The sequence below is a fragment of the Phoenix dactylifera genome, unplaced genomic scaffold (genome assembly GCF_009389715.1).
Source record: "Phoenix dactylifera cultivar Barhee BC4 unplaced genomic scaffold, palm_55x_up_171113_PBpolish2nd_filt_p 000899F, whole genome shotgun sequence".
In the NCBI taxonomy this organism is placed as follows: Eukaryota; Viridiplantae; Streptophyta; class Magnoliopsida; order Arecales; family Arecaceae; genus Phoenix; species Phoenix dactylifera.
Window position 1 is genome coordinate 133,304 of NW_024068261.1, and position 17,048 is coordinate 150,351.

The window sequence follows — 17,048 nt, forward strand, 5'->3', positions numbered from 1 at the left end:
CTAATCAAGTTAGGTCAACTTGCACTCACACCTATTGCTGGCTAAGTATGGAACCCAATGGGTCACACATGATAGTCAATTTTAAAGACCACGCAATAGCACGTATCTGGTAGGATAGTGATTACGGGTATCGATCCACAGGGATTGGGGTATAGTTGTTTTCTTAAAAATAAAAATATTTAAAAGGAAGAGTTTGTGAAGAAAATTAAACTAAGAAATTTAATAAAGAAAATGCAATTAAAATGATATCAGTTTAGGAGAACCTAGGGCATGGAATTCACCACTAACATCGGAACAAGGATTAATTATATTTTTAATTTATTCTTGGATTAACATGCAAATTGGCTACAAGCCTAAAAAGCATTCGAATAAAATTTTACAAAAGTAATTTAGGCATAATCCATCTTCAGTTGGCATGCAATGTCTACCCTAATCTAAGGTGGTAGCACACCACATCTTCCTTAAGCATGGACTATCTTATATTTACTTCGTGATCATGAAAAAAACAGTTGTATAAACGTCATATTTAAAATCACAGAAATTAAATATGAGATGAAATAAAATATTCATTAGAAGCAAAATAAGGTTTATACAACTCCAAGAATAGAAATCAAAAATATAAAACCCTTGGCCCTTTGCTAGGACTACATCCAGCCCTAGAGAGAAGATCAGCCTTCCATGGAGAGTTGAACGGCAGCAGCAGCACAGCAGCAGGCTCCCATTTCTATCACGATCGGCTTCCTCTGCCTCAACACTTCATTTTTTTCTTTCTTTTGAGAAGACATTCCCAAAAAGACCCAAACTCTTCCCTCTCAACCTATTTCCTCTTCTTCCGTGGGAACTTCACCTGTGAACCCGAGCTCTTCTTCTCCCGGTGGGAACTTGGCCTGTGAGGAGATTTGGGAGAAGCCTCCCCACCAGTGGGGGAAGAGAAGGAATGGAAGAGAATGCCTCTAGCCTTCATCATCGACTACCTTTTATAGCCTTCTCCATCTTCTGTTAGCATCCGGAGGATAAACTTCCCGAGTGAAAGGATGAGGATGGAGGAACGGCTTCTGTTTCACGGCAGCGGGCGACGCGTAGAAGATTTGATTCGAGCGAAGAGGCAGATGGTTGGGGAGCTTGATCCGCGGACTGTTGCAGTTCTGATCCGTTGAAGGGATTTTGCTGGGATGAATCAAGGGGAGTTTGGATTCGGCGGAGATTGGTTCCAAAACAGGGGAAGATTGTGACAGACATGGACGATGGAATCAATCCTAACGGCTGGAATGCTGCGGACGTGGAGCAGAGAATATGATGCGTGGAACCATCCGTTGATAGGCTGGGAGATGATCCGAAAGAAGGGGTCTTGAATCACGGATAGTTATTTCCTTTGTTTCGGAACAGGGGAAAAGGATGCAAGGGATTTGTTCCGAAGAGGAGATAAGGATGGAATGATGGATTTGAATGGGATTGGCTGCAGATGTTTGGGATTAATCCGGGAGTTTGGATGAAGCTCACGGCTGAAAACGGATTCTGTTTTGAGGATGCTGGGATGATTCGGATGAAGATAAAATGAGCTAGGAACAGGGGATAGCGGGGATGCATGATTGAATGGATCCTGAGTTTGGTTGGCGATGAAGACGGGATGCTACACGTAACAGGGGATTTGAGCTCATCCGTGGATGCTGGAACTGGGTGCTTGAATGATATTCACGGTTGAGAGGGGATAAGAATGAATCGTGGAGAGGATGCATGAGGTGCTGGGAGCTGGAATTCCGTTCGTGGGATATTCGGAAGGATGCGGATGAGATCCTGGTTCTGTTTCCGTGGCTGGGGTTGTTTGGATGAAGCCCACAGCTGAGAAGAGATGAGGCTTTGGGATGTGGCTGTAGGCTTTTGAGAAGATCTCGGATGGTTGTTCTTTGGATGTGGAAGAAGTTGATCGATGCTTGGGACTCGGCTTGATTTGAACGGGTGAAGAAATCAGGGAAGAGAAGTTGGGAGGATCAACAGAGAACAGATAGTCGGGATGAGTGTTATTACAAATGGGAAACAGGGGAATATTGGTTGCTTGATCCGAACGGGAGAAGAGAAGATCACAACAGGATGAAGCTTGGAGTTGGTTGGGGATAGGATAAGGATGGAACGATGTGGAAGAAACCTGGGAGAAGGTGACGTGGAGAAAAAAAAAGATTTTAGTTGGAGATGATATCGTGAGACATGAGGTCGGCTGAGAAGTCTTGGGATGACTCTGTTCTTTGGACATGGAACAGGGGAGATTGGGAATGCTTAGAAGACATTAAGACGTGGTGGAAGAATAGGGAGATGATGTGTAAGATTTGATGTGGATGGCTTGTACATGGAATTTTAGGAAGACTTTGAATAGCTAATCGTAGATGTGATAATGATCAGATAGTACAACGTAATGAAAGTTTGAACTCGATTGGATGCGAAAGAAACAGGGAAGTGGGGCTGGACCGAGGTGCATGTCATTCGGGTTCAGGGATCATCCGAAAAAGTTTGACTCGACTTGCATATATTAGATTCGACCTGCATACATTAGGCTCAATTAATAAATAACTAAATCAAACTCGAATTAATTTATGCAATGATGAGGGTAACACATTTTTTTAGTTAAATTTACAAAATATGTGAATTAAAATAATGATAAGTGCTATAAATAAAAGGTTAATTTATGCATTATTTAGCACTTATCACACCCCCCAACCTACATTTTGCTAGTCCTCAAGCAAAATAAAAGCCAACTCACTTTCGCAGGAATCGCGATTGCATTTACCGTATGTAATAAGGCTTTAAACCCCTAGGTGGCCCTAGTGGACGAGTTTTGTCTTGTGAGGGTTTCCGGCTCAGATACCCACAAACTGCTGTCGAAAGAATTTATTTTATTGCTTTATAAAATCTAATTTCAGAGCCCAAGTGCCAAGAATTTCAAAAGCACACAAAGTTTTAAGTACTAAGTCAGCCCAAATTCTAGGTCAAGATGCAATTCAAGTTGAGGTCATTAAGTTTCTGTTAGGAAGTTGTAAGGCTAATTTATACTTAGGTGCTCGGTGATATCTGGACTATTCACAAGCTAAGGCTTTAGATTCTCCAAAATACTGCTAAAGCTAGTAGTTTTCTAGAATTGGTCAGATAAGACCTATTCACTGATTCAAAATCATCTTATCTTGCAGGATTTCGAGAATTGTGGATGTTTACTTTAATACCTTATGGGCTTTATCTGTAATATTCCAGTTTACTCGAATTTTTACAATGACGGCTTTCACACTATCGTCTTTTTCAAGGTCAATATTATTTTCTCTTTTTTTCTTTTTTTCTTTTTCTTCTTTTTTATTATTATTTATTATTTTTTTTTGTATTTATAAATAAATTATGCACTTTTACTCTTGTAATGATTCCTCCGTGTAACGAGCATTCAGTCAACACTCCCACACCAGATGGCATAAGGTGTTGGGCATCAAGACTCCCCTACGGACCTATGCTCGGGTTCCTCATACAAGCCCGCTGACCTTTGACAATAGGTAGCCCTTTTCGATGTACCTGACTAAATTCACTTTTTTTTTTTTGAGATAAAAGTGAATTAGATGAGTATGATTCATCAGGACTCAAGGTTGCTACCAGACTTAACAACATAATGTTGAACCTAACCCTTAGAAGTGTAGGCCATGTGTGTTGTGAAATTTCAAAGTAAAAATTATCTTACAACTCGCTAAAAGAACTTTTAAAAAGAACTCAAATTGACTTACTGCTGACTAGTCATTGGGCTTTTTAGATTTTATATACTTTGTGTGTTTATCATGTCAGCACTAAGGCCTAGAAATTATTTTTTTTTTTTTTTGAAAAAGCTTATTCAAAAATGCGAAAAATTTCTTCAAAAATTTCAAAAATTCGAATCCTATACCCCCCAACCTAGATCAGACATTGTCCTCAATATTTTTTTTAAGTATTATTATTTTTTTTTATTTTTTTAAAAAATATTATATTATTATTTTTTTATTTTTTTAATTATTATTTTTATTTTGGATAAAAATATGATGCATATGGAGGATAGAAACATTGTACCTTAGTTGCATTAGTAATATGAGGACTTCTGAAAAAAAAATACGACAAGAAAATGTGCAAAAATAATCTATGAAAATTGGGTTGCCTCCCAACAAGCGCTAAGTTTAACGTCTTCAGCCAGACGCAGTGCATCCTTATCAAATCATACCGGGTTCATGCGGGGTTCTCCAAGGAAGAAAATTTGTGGAAGACTGATTGTCGGGAACGGAGTTATACTCTTCTGATCAGTCAAGTCAAGCATGCACTAAAAGAAAAACACGTCAAATCCTTGTATTTGTCCTAAAATCACTAGACAGCTCCTAACTGATTTGAAGAGGGCACCTAAGCCTCCAATCCGGTCTAATGAACTTAGTTGACCAGGTAAGCTCCCAGGTAAGTGGGGGGGTCACGATGCGTTGCAAAGGTCCCACTTAAAAACCGCTTGCCTCGAACAGATGAACTGTCTCCCTTGGGACAAAGCTTGCCTAGACATCAACTGAGCCACAGAGCGAAATTGGTGCAACTTTCGATGATCTTCGTCCTATTGAGCTCGAATGTCCCTAGGGGCCAACGTCTAATTAATTTTAATTAAGGTGATAGCTATGTGGGAATTGATTCACCTAATTTGGACAAGAATCTGGTGATGAAATCCAGTTCTTATCTTGTTGGGGTGATTGCCCTTACTATGTGCGGATTAATTGGTGTATGTGTAGCAAGCATGCATTCACACTTTTGCTGAATTTTAAAATCAAACAATCACCACAAAAAGGAAATTAATTTAAATAAGAACGGTTCAGATGTTACCAGAATTTCCAGCAATTTTTTTTTAAAAAAAACAAACCTCTACAGTATTCCTTTTTCAATCGTTCCCTTTCTAATTGTCCCAAACTTTCTCTTTGGTTCCTGATCAAATGATACCAAGAAAAATCAAAAATTAGTAAGAGAGGAGAAGGAGATAAAGAAAGTAAAAATAGAAACTATTTTTATTTTATTTTTTTTATTTTTCGAAAAAAAAATTTTGAAAATTTTTTTTAATAAAAAGAAAAACAACTATGCTACCAATCCCCGGCAACGGCGCCAAAAATTGATAGTCAATTTTAAAGACCACGCAATAGCACGTATCTGGTAGGATAGTGATTACGGGTATTGATCCACAGGGATTGGGGTATAGTTGTTTTCTTAAAAATAAAAATATTTAAAAGGAAGAGTTTGTGAAGAAAATTAAACTAAGAAATTTAATAAAGAAAATGCAATTAAAATGATATCAGTTTAGGAGAACCTAGGACATGGAATTCACCACTAACATCGGAACAAGGATTAATTATATTTTTAATTTATTCTTGGATTAACATGCAAATTGGCTACAAGCCTAAAAAGCATTCGAATAAAATTTCACAAAAGTAATTTAGGCATAATCCATCTTCAGTTGGCATGCAATGTCTACCCTAATCTAAGGTGGTAGCACACCACATCTTCCTTAAGCATGGACTATCTTTTATTTACTTCATGATCATGAAAAAAACAGTTGTATAAACGTCATATTTAAAATCACAGAAATTAAATATGAGATGAAATAAAATATTCATTAGAAGCAAAATAAGGTTTATACAACTCCAAGAATAGAAATCAAAAATATAAAACCCTTGGCCCTTTGCTAGGACTACATCCAGCCCTAGAGAGAAGATCAGCCTTCCATGGAGAGTTGAACGGCAGCAGCAGCACAGCAGCAGGCTCCCATTTCTATCACGATCGGCTTCCTCTGCCTCAACACTTCTTTTTTTTCTTTCTTTTGAGAAGACATTCCCAAAAAGACCCAAACTCTTCTCTCTCAACCTATTTCCTCTTCTTCCGTGGAAACTTCACCTGTGAACCCGAGCTCTTCTTCTCCCGGTGGGAACTTGGCCTGTGAGGAGATTTGGGAGAAGCCTCCCCCCCAGTGGGGGAAGAGGAGGAATGGAAGAGAATGCCTCTAGCCTTCATCATCGACTCCCTTTTATAGCCTTCTCCATCTTCTGTTAGCATCCGGAGGATAAACTTCCCGAGTGAAAGGATGAGGATGGAGGAACGGCTTCTGTTTCACGGCAGCGGGCGACACGTAGAAGATTTGATTCGAGCGAAGAGGCAGATGGTTGGGGAGCTTGATCCGCGGACTGTTGCAGTTCTGATCCGTTGAAGGGATTTTGCTGGGATGAATCAAGGGGAGTTTGGATTCGGCGGAGATTGGTTCCAAAACAGGGGAAGATTGTGACAGACATAGACGATGGAATCAATCCTAACGGCTGGAATGCTGCGGACGTGGAGCAGAGAATATGATGCGTGGAACCATCCGTTGATAGGCTGGGAGATGATCCGAAAGAAGGGGTCTTGAATCACGAATAGTTATTTCCTTTGTTTCGGAACAGGGGAAAAGGATGCAAGGGATTTGTTCCGAAGAGGAGATAAGGATGGAATGATGGATTTGAATGGGATTGGCTGCAGATGTTTGGGATTAATCCGGGAGTTTGGATGAAGCTCACGACTGAAAACGGATTCTGTTTTGAGGATGCTGGGATGATTCGGATGAAGATAAAATGAGCTGGGAACAGGGGATAGCGGGGATGCATGATTGAATGGATCCTGAGTTTGGTTGGCGATGAAGACGGGATGCTACACGTAACAGGGGATTTGAGCTCATCCGTGGATGCTGGAACTGGGTGCTTGAATGATATTCACGGTTGAGAGGGGATAAGAATGAATCGTGGAGAGGACGCATGAGGTGCTGGGAGCTGGAATTCCGTTCGTGGGATATTCGGAAGGATGCGGATGAGATCCTGGTTCTGTTTCCGTGGCTGGGGTTGTTTGGATGAAGCCCACAGCTGAGAAGAGATGAGGCTTTGGGATGTGGCTGTAGGCTTTTGAGAAGATCTCGGATGGTTGTTCTTTGGATGCGGAAGAAGTTGATCGATGCTTGGGACTCGGCTTGATTTGAACGGGTGAAGAAATCAGGGAAGAGAAGTTGGGAGGATCAACAGAGAACAGATAGTCGGGATGAGTGTTATTACAAACGGGAAACAGGGGAATATTGGTTGCTTGATCCGAACGGGAGAAGAGAAGATCACAACGGGATGAAGCTTGGAGTTGGTTGGGAGATAGGATAAGGATGGAACGATGTGGAAGAAACCTGGGAGAAGGTGACGTGGAGAAAAAAAAAGATTTTAGTTGGAGATGATATCGTGAGACATGAGGTCGGCTGAGAAGTCTTGGGATGACCCTGTTCTTTGGACATGGAATAGGGGAGATTGGGAATGCTTAGAAGACATTAAGACGTGGTGGAAGAATAGGGAGATGATGTGTAAGATTTGATGTGGATGGCTTGTACATGGAATTTTAGGAAGACTTTGAATAGCTAATCGTAGATGTGATAATGATCAGATAGTACAACGTAACGAAAGTTTGAACTCGATTGGATGCGAAAGAAACAGGGAAGTGGGGCTGGACCGAGGTGCATGTCATTCGGGTTCAGGGATCATCCGAAAAAGTTTGACTCGACCTGCATATATTAGATTCGACCTGCATACATTAGGCTCAATTAATAAATAACTAAATCAAACTCGAATTAATTTATGCAATGATGAGGGTAACACATTTTTTTAGTTAAATTTACAAAATATGTGAATTAAAATAATGATAAGTGCTATGAATAAAAGGTTAATTTATGCATTATTTAACACTTATCAACACACAAGGAAACTTATCAAGGGTCTAATTGGATTAGATCATGTTTGCAAGATAAACATCCTAGCAGGTGTTGCAAACCTTAGCTCCTGATTCAAATTGGATTCGAATCTGATTCGAATTGGATTCGAATCTGATTCTTAATTGATCTAATTTGATTACATCATATTCTAATATGGGTTAGGCAAGAGTTGGCACCTAATTAGCTTGATTTGAGTCTAATTGAATTAGATTTGATAAATCATTCAATTTAGACCGTTAGATTTTGATCTACCGTTGGATGAAGACATAATGGTGATTTGGTTTGAACCCAATTGGATTGGGTTAGATGTGGATTTTAATCATGACCATTAGATCTTCATCAGCCATTGGATGAAGACATAATAGGATGATTGGATGGCGCCATGAAGGAGAACCATTGGATCATCTTAGAGCTGTTGGATGATCACATAATTCCCTTCATGATGGCGCCTAGATCCTTATCCCTTGGATCATGTGATGATGCTTTAAAAGGAGGGATTCATGGCTGAGGCGTGATGGACTTGTGATGTTGACTTGGTCAACATCAGATGGCATAAGAGAGAAGGGAATACGGTGAATGTAGAATGGCGCCTCATGAAGAGGCACTACTTGGATTGGATAAAGATGAAACGTCATCTTATCCTAACTACTTTTCCCTTCAACCACATCACTCTCTCTCTCCTTTTTCTTATTGTGGAGTGATTGATTATACCCCTATTAGATTTTAATGAGCTCAAAGCATTTGAGTATATTTTATGTTGTACTAATGAATTCAATCTAGTGTTTCAGGCAAATTTATGTGAATTTCTATTTAAGTGCCTCGAGCTTTGGTTCAAAGTAATTTGACTAAGTGTTGAACTCAGTTTGAACCAAAGTCTGAAGCTCGAGTCGACTCCAGAAGATTACGAGTCGACTCCAAGTGTTTCAGAGGTTCTGGCACAAGCTCGAGTCGACTCTGGTACACTACGAGTCGACTCCGACTGAGAACAGACAGAAGGACAGAAAGATGATTTTCAGATCCTGTCACCGAGTCGACTCCAATAGGTTTCGAGTCGACTCCGATGCTTGTCGAGTCGACTTCCGACGGTTCCGAGTCGACTCCGAAGAGTAACAGACAGAAAGACAGAACGATGGTTTTTAGACCCTGTTACCGAGTCGACTTCAGAAGGTTACGAGTCGACTCCGCAGTTTGGCGAGTCGACTCCCAGTTATGTCCGAGTCGACTCCTAGAGGAAAGCAAGTCTGAAAGGCAGAGAACCAACTTCGGAGAACCTGTGAACGAGTCGACTCCAAGTGCTCTAGAGTCGACTCCCAAGTTAGCCGAGTCGACCTCAACAAGGTCCGAGTCGACTCTGAGGCAGTTCAGATCAACAGACAGAGGATCGGCTTTTCGGACTCTGAGAACTGAGTCGACTCCAAGAGAACCCGAGTCGACTCAAGAGAGAAAAGCAGATAAATGGGTTTCTGGAACCCTGAGAACGAGCCGACTCCTAAGTGCCCGAATCATCTCCAGATGTTGGGGAGTCGACTCCAGTTTGGTCCGAGTCGACTCCAGAACGGGACAAGCACTTTAATTCAAATCTTGAACAGTGGGCGAGTCGTCTCCTATTAAGGGCGAGTCGACTCCAGTAACAGCCGAGTCGACTCCAGATCGCGCGAGTCGACTCCGATCCCAACGGACACATTGTCAGGATATGCAGACTGGACAGAACGGCTCCAAATTTGTTTCTAACGGCTAGTTTTCAAAAGAAACCCCTTAAATAGCCATAGTGAACAGTAGCAGACATCAAGAGAGCTATTCCATTCAAGTAAAAAGGCATTTTCACCTACCTAGAGCTTCTCAAGAGTAAATACAAGGAAAAGAAGGAAGAAGTGCATTCAAGGCAATCCGAGAAGTACTTTCTTCGCATTCAAGGCTCTCCTGTTGTCCTCAAATCTTCAGCTCTTTCAGAGGACACTCAGAAATCGAGAAGCTCCTACTCCCCCAATCTGAAATCTGTTTGAGAGCTTCTAACTTTACTTTGCATTTATTATTTTCACATCTGCTTGTTTAAAAGCTTTCTCTGTGAAATTCCAAACTCTATTTTTCTTACTTAATTCAATCAGAGGATTGAATCAAGGGTTGTAAGGTTTGTTGGTGAGCCAAATATAAAACCAACGGTGTAAGGTTGTAGTTGGTGAACCGGGAAAAACCAACTGGGTTTGATTGTGAATTCGGAAAAATAATCGGTTGGTTCTAGTCGGTGAGCCTGTGAAAATCGATCGAGTTTGTTGTGATCTCGCGAAAACAACAAGTTGGGTTGTGAGCTTGTAAAACAACCGGCTGTAATTCTAGGGATTATAGTGAACTCCCAAGTGCGGCTTGGGGAGTGGACGTAGGAGCAAGAGTTGGCTCTGAACCACTATAAACTTTACTATGTTTGTATTAGCTAATTGTCTCTTTCTCTCACTTCACTCACTGCCTCTAGTAATCTAACTATTCTGCTTGCAATAGATTTAGTTAATTACTCATTATACTTTTAATTGGTCAAGATTTAATTAAAATCCAATTCACCCCCCCTCTTGGGTTGTCTCCTTGGGCAACACTTATGGCGCCACCAATAAGGGCCTTTGGATCATCATCTAGCCTTGATCAATGGTTGAGAATGCTCCCTATTTTTCATGCGTGAGAAGAAATGAAGAGAGGCATGAGTATGGCGCATTTCATGAAGAGGTGCTTAGGGAATGGATAAGGATGAAGCGCCATATCATAAGCACTTCATCTTATCCTAACTATTTTTTGATATGCCCTCTCATCAAATGACACCTCTCTTGATCTCACGCCCCTCTTCATGCATGAATGGATGGTTACAATGCATCCGTACGCCATCTATAAATAGGAATGCTCCTGGTGTTTTCTAATCATCGGAAATCAAATCCAACTCTCTCTCTCCCTCATCTCTTCTTTCTTACAAGAGTGTCTCTTTCTAGCATTGCTTCTAAGGTGTCCTAAGCCAAGACAAGGAGGTCTTCTTTAGGACAAAAATATTAGAAGTAATTTTAGAAAGTGAAAGAAAATTAGAGAGTAAAGAAAGCAAGCCAATTGAGTTCTTTAGAAGAATTCTGCATTAAGGATCAAAAGTCTTTGGAGCTAAAGTCTTGATCAAGTTTTCGTGTGGATCACCATTGGAGGGCGGACACTTGGACGCCTCATGGAGATTGTACACTTTGGATTAGCGTTTGAGGTATTCTACTAATTCTGCATTTATATTATATCATTTGATTGTAATCATTAAGGTGATCTAGGCTTAAAAGGGTTTCATGCATAGGGACTTTATTAAGAAAATTTTTAAAATCTCTAGCTTCCGCTGCCCATCATGACATGTTAGAACCCATAGTAACAGCCGAGTCGACTCCAAATCGCACGAGTCGACTCCGATCCCAACGGATATATTGTCAGGATGTGCAGACGGGACAGAACAGCTCTAAAATACTCTCTAACGGCTAGTTTTCAAAATGAACCACTTAAATAGCCAGAGTGAACAGTAGTAAACAACAATAGAGTAATTCCATTTGAGCATTCAAGTCTTTCAACCACCAAGTGCTTCCGTAGAATAAACACAATCAAAAGAAGAAAGAAGTGCATTCAACTCAAACCAAAAAGTGCTTCCTTCGCATTCAAGGCTCTACTACTGTCCTCCATCCTTCGGCACATTCAAGAGGAGACTCAGAAATCGAGAAGCCTCCCCACTTCCACATCTAAAATCTGTTTGAGGGCTTCTAACTCTATTTTGTTTATATTGTCTCACACTTGCTTTTTTAGAAGCTTTCCTGTGAACTGGACAGAACGGCTCCAAATCTATTTCTAACGGCTAGTTTTCAAAAGAAACCCCTTAAATAGCCATAGTGAACAGTAGCAGACATCAAGAGAGCTATTCCATTCAAGTAAAAAGGCATTTCCACCTACCTAGAGCTTCTCAAGAGTAAATACAAGGAAAAGAAGGAAGAAGTGCATTCAAGACAATCCGAGGAGTACTTCCTTCGCATTCAAGGCTCTCCTGCTGTCCTCAAATCTTCAGCTCTTTCAGAGGACACTCAGAAATCGAGAAGCCCCTACTCCCCTAATCTGAAATCTATTTGAGGGCTTCTAACTTTACTTTGCATTTATTATTTTCACATGTGCTTGTTTAAAAGCTTTCTCTGTGAAATCCCAAACTCTATTTTTCTTACTTGATTCAATCAGGGGATTGAATCAAGGATTGTAAGGTTTGTTGGTGAGCCAAATATAAAACCAACGGTGTAAGGTTGTAGTTGGTGAACCGGAAAAAACCAACTGGGTTTGATTGTGAACCCGGAAAAACAATCGGTTGGTTCTAGTCGGTGAGCCTGTGAAAACCGACCGAGTTCGTTGTGATCTCGCGAAAACAACAAGTTGGGTTGTGAGCTTGTAAAACAACCGGCTGTAATCCTAGGAATTATAGTGAACTCCCAAGTACGGCTTGGGGAGTGGACGTAGGAGCAAGAGTTGGCTCCGAACCACTATAAACTTTACTGTGTTTGTATTAGCTAATTGTCTCTTTCTCTTACTTCACTCACTGCATCTAGTAATCTAACTATTCTGCTTGCAATAGATTTAGTTAATTACTCATTATACTTTTAATTGGTCAAGATTTAATTAAAACCCAATTCATCCCCCCCTCCTGGGTTGTCTCCTTAGGCAACACTTATGGCGCCACCAATAAGGGCCTTTGGATCATCATCTAGCCTTGATCAATGGTTGAGAATGCTCCCTATTTTTCATGCGTGAGAAGAAATGAAGAGAGGCGTGAGTACGGCGCATTTCATGAAGAGGTGCTTAGGGAATGGATAAGGATGAAGCGCCATATCATAAGCACTTCATCTTATCCTAACTATTTTTTGATATGCCCTCTCATCAAATGACACCTCCCTTGATCTCACGCCCCTCTTCATGCATGAATGGATGGTTACAATGCATCGTACGCCATCTATAAATAGGAATGCTCCTGGTGTTTTCTATTCATCGGAAATCAAATCCAACTCTCTCTCTCCCTCATCTCTTCTTTCTTACAAAAGTGTCTCTTTCTAGCATTGCTTCTAAGGTGTCCTAAGCCAAGACAAGGAGGTCTTCTTTAGGACAAAAATATTAGAAGTAATTTTAGAAAGTGAAAGAAAATTAGAGAGTAAAGAAAGCAAGCCAATTGAGTTCTTTAGAAGAATTCTGCATTAAGGATCAAAAGTCTTTGGAGCTAAAGTCTTGATCAAGTTTTCGTGTGGATCACCATTGGAGGGCGGACACTTGGACGCCTCGTGGAGATTGTGCACTTTGGATTAGCGTTTGAGGTATTCTACTAATTCTGCATTTATATTATATCATTTGATTGTAATCATTAAGGTGATCTAGGCTTAAAAGGGTTTCATGCATAGGGACTTTATTAAGAAAATTTTTAAAATCTCTAGCTTCCGCTACCCATCATGACATGTTAGAACCCTACAGTAACAGCCGAGTCGACTCCAAATCGCACGAGTCGACTCCGATCCCAACGGATACATTGTCAGGATGTGCAGACGGGACAAAACAGCTCTAAAATACTCTCTAACGGCTAGTTTTCGAAATAAACCACTTAAATAGCCAGAGTAAACAGTAGTAAACAACAATAGAGTAATTCCATTTGAGCATTCAAGTCTTTCAACCACCAAGTGCTTCCGTAGAATAAATACAAGCAAAAGAAGGAAGAAGTGCATTCAACTCAAACCAAAAAGTGCTTCCTTCGCATTCAAAGCTCTACTACTGTCCTCCATCCTTCGGCACATTCAAGAGGAGACTCAGAAATCGAGAAGCCTCCCCACTTCTGCATCTAAAATCTGTTTGAGGGCTTCTAACTCTATTTTTTTTATATTGTCTCACACTTGCTTTTTTAGAAGCTTTCTTGTGAACTATAAACTCTTAGTTTGTGTGGAGTGATTGATTAAAACCCTATTTGATTTTGATGAGCTCAAAGCATTTGAGTATATTTCTTGTTTACTAATGAATTCAATTAAGTGTTTCAGTGAAAATCTTGTCTAAGTGTCTCAAGACTTGGTTCATAATTTTTGGATAAGTTAAGAAGTCAGCTTGAACCAAAGTCTGAGACTCGAGTCGACTCCAGAGTATCACGAGTCGACTCCAAGCGTATCAAGTTCACTGGCACGGGCTCGAGTCGACTCCAGATCTGTACGAGTCGACTCCGACTGAGAACAGACAGAAGAACAGAAAGCTTCAACTCAGAACCTGTCAACGAGTCGACTCCCAAAGTGCGCGAGTCGACTCCGATGTTCACCGAGTCGACTCCAGGATAGTAAGAGTCGACTCCAAGAGGAACACAAAGAAAAAGTCAGAGAGCAGTTTTCGGGTCTGAGATTCGAGTCGACTCCAGTGAAATGCGAGTCGACTCCGATGGATAGCAAGTCGACTCCAAAGAAGGTGAGAGTCGACTCTCAGAGGAACACAAGAAAAAGTCAGAGAGCAATTTTCGGACTCTGAGATTCGAGTCGACTCCCGCAATATGCGAGTCGACTCCAAGACTCCGCGACCATCAACAGACAGAAGACCAAGTTACTGCCTCTGAGATTCGAGTCGACTCCCAGACAGCTCGAGTCGACTCCAAGACAGCTTCACATCAAAAAGGCAGAAGACCAAGTTTCGAAAACTGAGAGCCGAGTCGACTCCGAGGAAGTTCGAGTCGACTCCAAGACTGGACGAGCCAAAAGACAGAGAATCGGGAGTTTGGGCTCTGAGATTCGAGTCGACTCCCAGGATAGTCGAGTCGACTCGAGTGGATCAAATTCAAAATTGGATCCACGGACTTCAGTGAATGAGCCGACTCCGAAATTGCCAAGTCAGCTCCAGAAGTTGGCGAGTCGACTCCAGGTCAAGACGAGTCGACTCCCAGTCGTGAAGGCAACTTTAATTCAAATTTGGAACAGTTGCCGAGTCGACTCCAGAAAAGCTTGAGTCGACTCCCGCTACAGCCGAGTCGACTCCTGATCGCGCGAGTCGACTCTAACCCACCAACGGACACATTGTCAGGCTGTGCAGAGTGTGCAGAACGGGCAGAAAAAGCTCTCTAACGGCTAGTTTCCGTGGGGGTTGGTTTAAATAGCCACAGAAGACTGTAGCAAGGCAGAAAAAGAACCATTCCACTCCAACTAATCAAGCATTCAAGCTCTGCAACGTGTTCTTCAACGAAAAAGAGGAAGATCTGCATTTACTGCATCCACCTACATCTTCCCAGCAATTAAAGCCTTCTCCTCCTGCATTCAAGTTGACTACTCACTCAAGAGGAGACCAGAAGTTTAAGAAGCCATTCCTCTTCTCCAACCTAAAAGCGTTTGAGGCTTCTTAACTTCATTTTATTGTTCATATTGTCTTTTATCTGCTTTTGAGAAGCTGTATTTTTCTGTTTCTTCTTTTTATTTACACATTGTATTTGCTTGGTTCAATCGGGGGATTGAATCAAGGGGATTGAGGTTGGTTGGTGAGCCGAGTGTAAAACCAACGTGTGTAAGGGTTCGATTGTGATTCCGAGAAAACAATCGGGGTGGTTCTAGTCGGTGAGCCTGGGAAAACCGACCGAGTTCGTTGTGAGCTCGTAAAACAACAAGTTTGGTTGTGAGCTTGGAAAACAACCGGCTGTAATCCAAGGGGTTATAGTGAATTCCCAAGAGAGACTTGGGGAGTGGACGTAGGAGCAAGGGTTAGCTCCGAACCACTATAAAAGCTTTGTGTTTGTGATTGCTTGTCTCTTACCATTACCCTCATTTCATACACATCACAGCAACTAATTAATCATCTTGTAAAAAGCATTAATTAGTCACCCACAAACGCTTTAATAGTTAAAATTATTTTAAAACCCAATTCACCCCCCCTCTTGGGTTGTCTATCTGGGCAACAAGTGGTATCAGAGCCTAAACTCTTCCACCCAAGAGTAAAAGATCAAAATGACAACCCCATTTGGATCTTCCCACATTGAGGGTCAGTCCACCCAAAGACCCCCATTCTTTAATGGATCCGACTACTCATATTGGAAGGCTAGGATGAGAATATTCATCCAAGCCCAAGACTATGAGATGTGGACCATTGTAGTAAATGGCCCATACATCCCATCCATATATGTAGAGGGTGTCATGGTACCCAAACTAGAAAAGGATTGGGATGAACATGACATGAGGAAGGCACAACTAAACTCTAAAGCTATGAATGTGCTTTATTGTGCCTTAGATAGAAATGAATTTAATAGGGTCTTTACTTGCAATTCTGCAAAAGAGATTTGGGACAGACTTGAAGTGACCCATGAGGGCACGAATCAAGTCAAAGAATCCAAAATAAATATTTTGGTTCATAAATATGAACTATTTAAAATGGATTCTAATGAAACAATTACATGCATGTTTACTAGGTTTACTGACATTGTCAATGGCCTAAAAAGCCTTGGCAAGAACTATACTAACAGTGAGCTTGTCAGGAAAATCCTTCGGTGTCTACCAAGGTCATGGGAAGCTAAAGTGACCGCAATCCAAGAAGCCAAGGACCTGAACAAATTACCACTTGAGGAGCTTCTTGGATTCCTAATGACGCACGAGCTAACCATGAAACAACACAACGAGGAAGAGTCCTCCCATAAGAAAAAGGTAATAGCTCTAAAATCTACTTCATCTAACAAGGACTTACCTTGCAGTAGCAGCAGTGAAGAAGAAGAACATGAGGATGATGATGGTGAGGCACTTCTTGTGCGCAAATTCAGAAAATTCATCAACCACAAGAAGTCCTATCATCAAAGGAGAGGCCCCTCAAATTCCTACCGCAAGGACAAAGGTAAGGAAAGGGAAAATGAGGGGATTGGCTGTTACGAGTGCAAGAAGCCGGGTCACATAAGAGCTGAGTGCCCTTTACTGAAGAAGGGGAGCAAGTACAAGAAGAAGAAGGCTCTTGTCACGACACTATCCGACTCAGACTCATCATCCTCTTCATCGGATGAGGAACAAGAGGAAAAGGCCAATTTCTGCTTCATGACCAATGGAAATGAGGTAACGCTCGAATCGCCTTTAGATTTTACTTTTGATGAGCTTTATGATGCCTTTAATGAACTAATGATTGAATATAAGGCTATAAATGTTAAAAACAGAGAATTAAAAGTAACTAACCAAACTTATATCCGTAAGTATGATTCATTAGTTAAGGATAAGGATTTAATCACCAAAGAAAATATAGACCTTAAGACAAGCAACCAACT

General features: G+C 41.1%; 1 long non-coding RNA gene across 1 annotated transcript; it reads right to left on the minus strand.

Annotated features, from left to right (window-relative positions):
- Positions 1-1,766: 1,766 nt before the first annotated feature.
- On the minus strand, positions 1,767-5,069 carry LOC120107554. Its single transcript, XR_005509286.1, has 2 exons — positions 4,886-5,069; positions 1,767-2,532 (listed from the first exon to the last, which is right to left on the minus strand). It is a non-coding gene; the product is annotated as an uncharacterized LOC120107554 (long non-coding RNA).
- Positions 5,070-17,048: the final 11,979 nt, after the last annotated feature.